The sequence below is a fragment of the Oryzias melastigma genome, linkage group LG11, assembly GCF_002922805.2.
Source record: "Oryzias melastigma strain HK-1 linkage group LG11, ASM292280v2, whole genome shotgun sequence".
Taxonomy (NCBI): Eukaryota; Metazoa; Chordata; class Actinopteri; order Beloniformes; family Adrianichthyidae; genus Oryzias; species Oryzias melastigma.
In genome coordinates, this window is record NC_050522.1 from 5,608,285 (window position 1) to 5,618,645 (window position 10,361).

The following is a 10,361-nucleotide window of genomic DNA, read 5'->3' on the forward strand; positions in this document are numbered from 1 at the left end:
ATTTTACGCATTTTACGCACAGTGTGAGGGCAACTTCCCATCATCTTTTGGGAAATCTGTTTAACCAAAAAAGCTCCCCAGAGTCCAAGAAGAGATACCTACTTTTAAAAACACATTTCCTCCTAATTTTTTTAGCTTACGCCACAATTTTGGGAGTTCCTCTTTTCCTTTTAGTCTCTGGGGCCCGCGCGCGCAATAGATGGGCCTAATTAAGTCCCGTTTGCTTTTGATTAATTGGGAATGAACCTTTTTGGGAGATTGACATTCAACAGATTGACAACTTTCTATAATCTGTTTTTTAAAATGTGGAGTTCTTTGGATTGGATGGTTCCTTTCATTCTGTTGTTCTTTAAATTCGCCTATTTTTCATGGTGACATTTTAAGTGAAAATGTAACAAGTTGGATCAGTTAACATTACACCTTTCTTTTTAATTATTATTATGATATTTCAAACTTGTGTTCAGCTTTGTCCAAAACCGCCCACCTCCTCACTGACTCCTACTGTCGCCCACTTCAACTTGTGTCATCATCAAACCACCAAAAAAAAGGCCCGCTGCGTCGGCTAGTCACAGGTCGAAGGCGCACGCAGCCCTGTGCTAATGATAGTAACAAATCTCCCACGGTTTTCCTGTGGAGTAAATCTTCCCACCTCCTCGTTGGAGACTGCTCCTTCTTATTTGCGCCCCGGGAGCTTTTAATGACTCGATTGCCGTTTGGATCTGCATCAATTATCTCAAGTTGCTGCACCTATGTTGGAGTAGCGAGTAAGACTAATTCTAGAGGCTATGGATGAGTGTGGATGCCACACACCGGCAGTACGGTGGTCCGTTAGGGCTGCAGCCACCAGCAGTTTCCTCTTCCTCCCATTGAGCGGCACCAGAGACCCGCACTGCCGAGAGAGAGGAGAGCGCGCAGACAACTGGAGCTTCCTGCTGGGGGATCGCAGTCATTTGCATGATTTCCTGTCCCAATAAAAAAAATATTGATCAAGCAGTTTAGTTTTTCTTGTAAAGATGTTGCTCCTGACAGAGGCTGGGACGTCTCTGCCGCAGCATCCAAAACAGCTGTCCCACAGGATTGCGCGCTCCATGCGCGCTCATCAACCTCTATTAGTTTAAAAGTGGAAAGGAGAAGAAATGATAAAAAAAAGGGTTGAATGGATGGAGGGGGATGACGTGTCATCTTTCTTGCTCTCCATCCTCGGCGCTTCTCAGCGGCGCGTGAGAGCGCCACTCAGCATATCCATTTCCACGCTCGGCCGTGCTCCCGCCTCAGTCACGTTTCTCCTTTTATCCCCCCCAAAAGCGCGCCGTTGCGCCCATGATGCAACTTGCAGAAACGTTATGAGGTCTGGAGGGCTTCGCTCTCCTTTCCGCCTCTTTTTTTTCATCTTTATTTTCTTACTTTACAACATCTGCTTGTATTCGAGCAGCAAGGTGCCAAAAAAACGGGTGTGCGCGCGCTCTCAGATCTAGATTGGGTGAGATAAAATATGTAAAGTCGTTTTCCAAGTTCAATAAATCAAATTAAGGCACCAATGACCTACAGAACACACAGGAGCCGCTGCTGTTGATGCAGTGATGAGGCTGTGCAAAAAGGCCCGCGTCTTGGAATCGTGTATATCATGCATTTTTATTGAGGACCTTGTCACTTTAAAATGATTATGATATAATAGTGAATTTCACCCTCATTAGCCAAATGGGGGAGCTTTTGCGCACGCAGAATCTGCCGCTCACGCAGGTTTGACTGTCTTCAGGACCACGGACAGCTCCCCCACCAGCAGCCCCTGCAGCAGCAGAGGGCCAGCTGCTTTCCCCGGTGTTGTCTGAGCTTTCGTCAGACCTCTGTCTAACTGGGTCATATCATAAAAGTTTGATTTTCCTTCAGATTTTAGTTTTTTTTTTCTTTTTACATTTACAGACAGCCAATGGAAAAAGTGATTACAACACCGAACGTCTCCTTCATGGGAGCTGCTTTATTCAATCTAATCAAAAACAAATGATTTCTTTTACTTTTTAACAAAAGCTGAAGACAAGAAAGTCTAACAGGAGCTAGAGAGGATACATGTTCAAAGTGTAGAGGTTATTGAAAGATCTTTTAATCAATAATAGAAAGAAAAATCATTACTTGTAGTGGTTTGATGCATAAAGAAGAAGAGTTTTCAGTGAAAAACACATAAAAACATTGTTACATCTCACAAAAAGTGTCTTTAAATTAAAATTGAATTACCTTCTGAATTCAACCCTGTTTCACTAATTATTTGGGACAGAACTGATAGTGTATTTTCTGCACTGTCAACGAATCACCTATTTTTGAACTTTTGTCTTATATAAGGACAAACCCAACATTGCGGTACATTAAGTGAGAAAAAGGATCAGAGATAAATCAGTCATTCACACTTTATTAAACTCTAGAACTTGTTTGTAACTCCCAACCTTGTTTGCAACACTTTAAAATAATAGACTGACACTACAACAAACGATACTGTGACTACTGACTATGCTAACTCTGAGCCTTGTTAGTTCCACGGTGTGTCAAAGTCAAGGCCCGGGGGCCGGATCCGGCCCTCCAGATCATTTTATGTTATTGTTATTAATGGCCTAATGTTATCTTGTACTTATTTTGAACTTGTATAATTTTGACAAAATATATTTGTATGGAGAGTATACTATTAAAAGTTATTTAAGGTTTAAGTTGATTTATTCTGGAATAATATTCCTGCCTTTTTGTTATTCATAATTATTTTCATTCTTGATGACATAAAGCCTTGTTTGGATCTCGGCAAAAACCGACTGATTCCATTAAAACATACAATAAAATGACTACGTTAACTCCCAACCTTGCTAGTTACATAAAAAAAAACACATTACAGTGGCGCTACACATTAGCCACGCAAAAAGCATTAGCCATGTTAGCGTATTCACAATACCTGTAGCTCCCAACTTAGTTTACAAAACCCCCCAAAACAGCCTAATACCACTAAAATATACATTATTGGGACTCAACAAACTCTAAACTTTGTTAGTAACATAAAAACACATTCCGACGCTGCTACACATTAGCCACGCTAGAAGCATGAAACATGCTAGCATATTCACAATACCTTTCATTTTGTTTGCAACACATAAAAAAACAGACTGGTAAACATTATGGTGACCACGCTAACTTCAAACTTTGTTCTTAACATGAAAAACAAACAAAAAACTGTCTGACACTGCTGCGTGTTAGCCCTGTTAGCACATTCACGATAACGTACAGCCTTGTTTGGACCCTGGCAAAAACAGATTAAAACAAACACTAAAATGACTAAGCTAACTCCCAACATGAAAAAACGCATTCCAATGCTGCTACACAATAGATGCGCTAGAAGCTTTAGCCATGTTAGCGTATTTACAACACCTGTGACTCCCAACTTTGGTTGCAATATATAAAAAGAAACAGCCTGATAGCGCTAAAGCAAACGTTACTGTGACTACGCTAACTCCAAACTTTGTTAGTAACATGAGAAAAAAGTAACAGAGTCTGACATCGCTACATATTAGCCTTGTTAGCACTTTTACAATAACACACAATGTTGTTTGGATGTTGAAAGAACAGACCAATACCATTAAAAGAAACGTCACAGTGGCTACGCTAACCACCAACTTTGCTAGTAACTTGTAAGAAAAAAAAAACATTCTGACACCGCTACATGTTAGCCGTGTTAGCACAGTCATAATAAAACACAACCTTGTTTGAAACTCTAAAAAAACAGACTGATACCATTAAAAAAAACAATATAGGGACTATGATAACCTCCAAAACATTTAATAGAAAGAAAGAAAGAGGCCTAGCCTGACATTGCTATACGTTAGCCGTGTTAGCATATTCACATTAGCATCCAACCCTACGTTTTGACAGAGCGCCTCTTACTTCTCAAAATCGTTTTGACATCAGTAAACACAACCAGCAATAGTCCATAATCTGGATTATAAATAATTTTTTTCTGAAAAAACAAAAGATTTTAAAGTGTCATTTATAGTGTGAGAACTACAGTACGCACAGCTGGAGCATCTTGAATTTTCAATTATTTATATTTATTGTTGCTTTAGTTACCTTTTTCCTCCTCTTTTGCTCCTTCTTTTCCGGTTTCTCTCACCTCCCTGTTCAGCACCATCACGTTTTAAGAACATCTCTGTGTTTGAAATGTTTGTTCTAGTTGGGATCCGTCTTCAAATACTTGTGTTGAGCATAATCGGACCGCATCAAACTCCTTTTAATCTCCTCACGCAAAATATGGTGAGATATGGCTTTATCGGGTGTGTTCGCCAAAATCTTTTAGAGTGCATCACTTAAGCTAAATAGAAACATTAAATAATGGTAAATATTTGCTTTTTTAACAGTAAAAAAAAGCACATCTGAGTTTATTTATGAGGTTTAGTGTTTTGTGGATAAAATAAAGCAGCTTCACAAGCAGAAAGCACCCAGCAGCATGAACCCCTTTATTTATTAAGTCATTCATTAGTGTTTAAACTGAATATAATTATCCAAGTTTCTGTCTTCTGTATGAATAATGTTGGTGAATGTAGGTGGAAGTGCTGAGTGAGTGGAAACACACCGTACGCTAGCTAAACATTCCAGAACAGCCATAAAGTCGTCAATCAAAAAGGTTTTTGTGTTCAGAATCCACTAGAATGATCTTTAAAGACTTACTCCAATAAAAATGATGTTCTTGTAGCTGTTTTCTGATTGTGGAGGATGTATATTAACTAAACTAAGTTACATTTTGCATTTTGGCACAGATCTTCGTTCAAATCTTGGTGAAAGTTAGCAGTTGTGACGTATAATCTGTAAACCCACATGCTCCCTGCTCTGCTCCAAATAGATCTATGTTCGTCTTTTTTTCCTGGTCTGAGCTGGAATCTGGATCTAAACTGTTTGACTGGATCGCTCTGATACTGCTAACCATTTTTGTTGCACCGCTAATGTAAGCTTAAGGTTGTGAGAGGCTGTAAGTGTAAGCAAAGGGATGATGGGAAATAAGTGCAGGCTTACTCCACCCACTACTCAGAGGTGATTTTTGTAATGAACTCCTGTCGCTCTGCAGAAACTATGTCCTAAAAAAATGTCAGGTTTTTATGATTTTGGCTAAAATGAGCATAATCAGAATTAAAAAAACATCGGGAAAGATTTGAAAACAAATCAAAAGACGATGAAAGTAAGACTTTAAGGAGTATTTTGATGTTCTTTTAATCCTTTCAATGTTTTCAGATTGGAAAGAAATATTTTTTCTTAATAGATTACTAAAAGAATCTGATATAAAGCATGAAACTGAAGTGTTGAATGAATGAATCTGTATTTATATCGCACTGCAGTGCCAAAGAGTTATACAGTAAAAAATACAAAAGAGATGAAAAGATAGTTTTAAAATTGAGCACATTAGGAACAAAGACTTAAAAACAATAATATACATTTTAGAGCTGTCAACATTAACACAAACGACTTATCAAAAAAATTAATATTTTCTAACGCAAATTAAATACACCTCTTCCACTTTGTCTAATGTGCATCATAGACATATATTCTGCAGCCACACCCATCAGCCAATCCCAATCGTGTATTCACCCGCATTCATTTAAAGTGCAGAAACACAAAGTTTCTCAGAGTATTACTGCAGACATAAAAGTCTTTAGAGTTCTGATCTTCTTACGGTTGATGTATTTTGTGCTCACAAATTACACTTTTGGGATATCTGAGTAAACACTTCAATCAGAAAGTAAAAATGGAGGAAACATTTTCCTTCTGACATGTTTTTGTTCAGAATATTATTATATGAAATTTACCTAGTTTAACATTGTGATTAATCGAGATTAATCACAATCTAAAAGTGTGATTAATCGTGATTCGTCACGATTTAAAAGCGTAATTAATTGTGATTTGTCAACATCTAAATGTGTGATTAATCATGATTTGCCAAGATCTAAAGGCATAATTAATTGTGATTAATTGTAATCCAAAAGTGTCATTATTTGCAATTAATCACAATCCAAAAGTGCGATTAATCGTGATTTTTCACAATTAAAGTTTCGATTAATCGTGATTAATGGTAATCCAAAAGTGCAAATAATCAAGATTTGCCCTAATCCAAGAGCATGATTATTCATGATTATTAAAGATCCAAAAGTGTGATTAATTGTGATTAATCATCATCCAAGTGTGATTAATCATGATTCATCACAATCCAAAGGTGTCATTAATCGTGATTAATCGTAATCCAAAAGTGGAATTAATCATGATTTGTCGCAATTAAAATTCTGATTATTCGTGATTAATGGTAATCCAAAAGAGCGAATAATCAAGATTTGCCACAATGCAAAATTGTGATTTATTGTGATTTGTCAGAATTACAAATTACAATTAATCGTGAATAATGGTAATCCAAAAGTGCGAATACTCTTGATTTGTCAAAACCCAAGAGTGCGATTTATTGTGATTTTTCACAGTTAAAAATTTCGATTAATCGTGATTGATGGTAGTCCAAAAGTGCGAAAAAAAATCAAGATTTGTCTACATCTAAAAGTGTGATTAATCTGATTAATTTCTTTAATCGACAGAAAGCACAAATAAATTGACAACAGGCACACTGCAAAATCTGACCCCTTTGAAATACGTATAAAAGTTCTGACCCCTTTGGTAGAAAAAAAATGCTCATACCAAGAATTCTCATTAAAAAGAAATCTAGTTTTCCTAAAACTAAAAAAAACTTTTTCAATAAGATTTTCTTTCTTGCAAGACAGAAAATAAGACAATAAAATATTTTACAGATTGATAAGAATTCAATAAAATGGTAAAAAGATAATGATAGTTATAAGCCGTCCTAAAATGTTCATTTTTAGTCGACGTTTCAAACCGATTCATTTGCAGCTCTGGAGAATTTCCGAGCGTCTGAGTTGACTGAGGGCAGAGTTTAGTGGTTATTAGTGAGCTGGAATAACGCCGCTTTGTTTGTGTTCCGTGTTGTCTTTGTGACAAATATCGGCGCGTTTCCCTGTAAGCCGCGTTCCTCACCTGTCTGCCTCCAGCTCTGGAATCCCAGTCCTCCTGTTGCTCATTTATCATGGAGCAGCAGTGGAGCTGGATGTGGAGCTGTCTGCTCGCATGGCCCGCGGAGGTAAACAGGGCAGAGAGAGAGGAGCTGAGGACGGACACCCTCAAAATATGACACAGAAATATATATGAAAACAAAAAATAATTGAGTTGGCGAGCTTACAGAAGCTGATGTAATCTGGCCTCTTTAAACGTCTTTTGTTTCTTCTGTAAATTATCCATTAGGAAGATCTCATTTCGTATCCTCCAAACTCACACTTTAAAGTCAAACAGCTGACGATAAGCTTGTGTTCGGATGAGTTGATGAATTATCCACCTCCATTTACTTTGGAATGATTGGACAAAAGTGTTTACAAGCATTTTTTTTTTTTTTTGCTATCCCCGAATGGTAAATGATGGAACTGCTCATCACTCTCATGAGCAGCTTTTTACTCATCCACCTGCTGACATGACAGCCCGCCCCTTTGTTTATCTCCGTGCTGGACCTTTCCCATCCATCCACCAGCTCCGTCCAGGCGTCCCGCGCCCTCCCCCACCCGGCCCCTTCGTCAGCCCGCTGGTGATTCATGCCATCTCTGTCTCCAGATGGCCAAAGATCTGTCGCTGTGCTTCGTCACAATGATCACAGCTACACTCTGACTCACACGCACCTTGATGGGTGCACACAAACACCCCCTTCAATAAGTTCTCTTAAATTCGGCCTTGCTGCTTTGGCAACCTCTTCACTCAAGCTGCCCACGACACCTCAAAAAAAAAAAAAAAGCACCACACACTATATAATGTTCTCTTTTAAACCATTTTTCGTAGAAATTTATAACAAAAGTTCTTTCTCAGAATTTGATCCACTTATCTGAGGCGATTGATTTAAAGTCGGAGGGTGAAATCTAATTTAAAAAATCTTGTTGGAGAATTTCTTCAAATGTAATTCTCAGCGTGTCCCTGAACGCAACATTCAATTAATAAATGTGTATTTTGGCTGCTTTGCTTCTCAAGGGAATACAAATGGATCGGTGTTTCTGTTCTGGCACTGGTCGGGCTTCACATTCAGAGACGGCAACGCACTCCTGTGAGCCTCTCCGCTGAACGCCCTCCATTAAAACTTTTTAGCAGCTGAGCTCTGTTAGATACGGAGCTCTGGACATGACATCAAAAAATAATGGGAAAAAAGTTCCTTTAAATGAAAAATCATGGCAACATTTGACCATAAACTAGTATTTTGTGGCCACAATTTATTATTTTGTTGCAGTAAATTTGCATTTTGTGTGCACAAATATTATTTTGTGCGCAAAATACTAATTTGCATTTCAATTGCATTTTTTGTGCAAAAACTAACATTTCGTCTTAACAAATTAGCACTTCGATTCAACATTTAACTAGAATCTTCTGCATACAAAATAGCGTTTTGTGCCCACAAATAAGTATTTTTTAGGCACAAATTAGATTGTTCTGCCCACAAATTAGCATTTTCTGTGCACAAACTACAATGTTGTGGGCGCAAATTTGCATTCTATTGGGACTTTCTGTGGAAAAATGAGCATTTTGTGGTAGCAAAATAGTAATTTTGACCACGAATGAGCATTTTTTGTGCACAAACTAGAATGTTGTGGCAAAAATTAGCATTTTGTGGTAACAAATTAGTATTTGTTATACAGAAAATACAATGTTGTGGCATTTTATTAGAATATTCTGTGCACAAATTAGCATTCTGTGGGCAGAAAAAAGTATTTCTACAATGTTGAAGTTTGTTCTGCACAAATTAGCACTTTCTAGAACATTCTACTAGCATAGTCTGCACACAAACCTGTATTTAGTGCCTACAAATTAGTGTTTTTTAGATACACATTAGCAATTTCTGTGCAAAATGTAGAATGTTGTGGGAACAAATTTGCATTTTGTGGCAGCAAATTTGTATTTTTGGCCACAAATCACCTTTTTCTGGTCACAAACAAGAATATTTGGGAAAAAATGAACATTTTGTGGGAACAAATTAGCATTTCGTGGAAAAAAAAAATTTTTTTGGTAATAATTTAGTATTTTGTGCATTATTAGTCATTTTTGGCAAAATTTGAATGTTGTGAGCACAAATTAGCATTCTGTGGCTTTAAAGAAATATCCTGTGGCCAAAAAAAACTATTCTGTAGCCACAATGTAGGGGTTTGTTGTTCACAAATTAGCACTTGTGGGAACAATTCGTTATTCTACTAGCATCTTCTGCACACAAACTTGTAATTTGTGTCAACAATGTTGGTGTTCTTTGGTCACAAATTAACATGTTGAGGGAACAAATAAGCATTTTCTTAGAATATTCTGTTCAAAAATGAGCATTTTGTGGTCAAAAAAATTGTATTTTGTGCAAACAAATTAGTAATTTTTAGCACAAATAAGCATTTTCTGTGAACAAATTAGCACGTTGTGAGAATGAATTAGAATTTATGGCCACAAAGTAGCATTTGTGCGCTTGAACTAGAACGTTGTGAGACAAATGAGTATTATGTGGGGAAAAACTGGATTTTTTTCTAGGAGTTTCTGAACACAAATACGCATTTTGTGGTAATAAATTGTGAACACAAATTAGCATTTTTTGGGCAGAAAATAAATTGTTGTGGGCACAAATTAGCCTTTTGTGAAAACAAATGAGCATTTTATTAGGATTTTCTGCACACAAATTAGCATTTGTGGCAACAAATGAGTATTTGTGGCCACACATTAGCATTTTTGCCCACAAAGTTGAATGTTATGTTAGCATTTTCTGGTAATAAATTAGTATTCTTTGCATTCAAATGAGTAATTTTTGGTCAGAAATTAGAATGTTGTGGGCACAAATAAGCATTTTTTGCGCACAATTTAGCATTTTGTGGCCTTAAATTAGTATCTCGTGAGCAGATATTAGTATGGTACTTTGTTGCCACTATGCAGTGGTTTATTGTGCACAAAGTAGGATTCTAAAAGTCTTCTCTGCACACAAGTTAGCATTTTGTGGGAACAAACTGGTATTTTGTGTCCACAATTTAGTTTTTTTTAGCTTGTTGTGGGAACAAAGTAGCATTTAGTGGCCACACATTACCATTTTGGGGTCAGAAGTTGGTAGTAGGTTTGAAAAATACAAATTTTTGTGCTCAAAATACAAATTTGTGCCTGCAAAATATGAATTTGCATACACAAAATGCCATTTTTTTCCTCAAAATGCTAATTTGAGGCCAAACTAATGTGCATGTACAGCATACGAATTCATGGTTACAAAGTGTTGATTAGAAGGACAGTTTTATTTATTTAAT

General features: G+C 37.0%; 1 protein-coding gene across 1 annotated transcript in view; it reads left to right on the plus strand.

Moving 5' to 3' along the window:
• Positions 1 to 10,361, plus strand: part of csmd2 (CUB and Sushi multiple domains 2) — a gene marked incomplete in the record, with an annotated part of 326,634 nt that overhangs the window by 448 nt on the left and 315,825 nt on the right.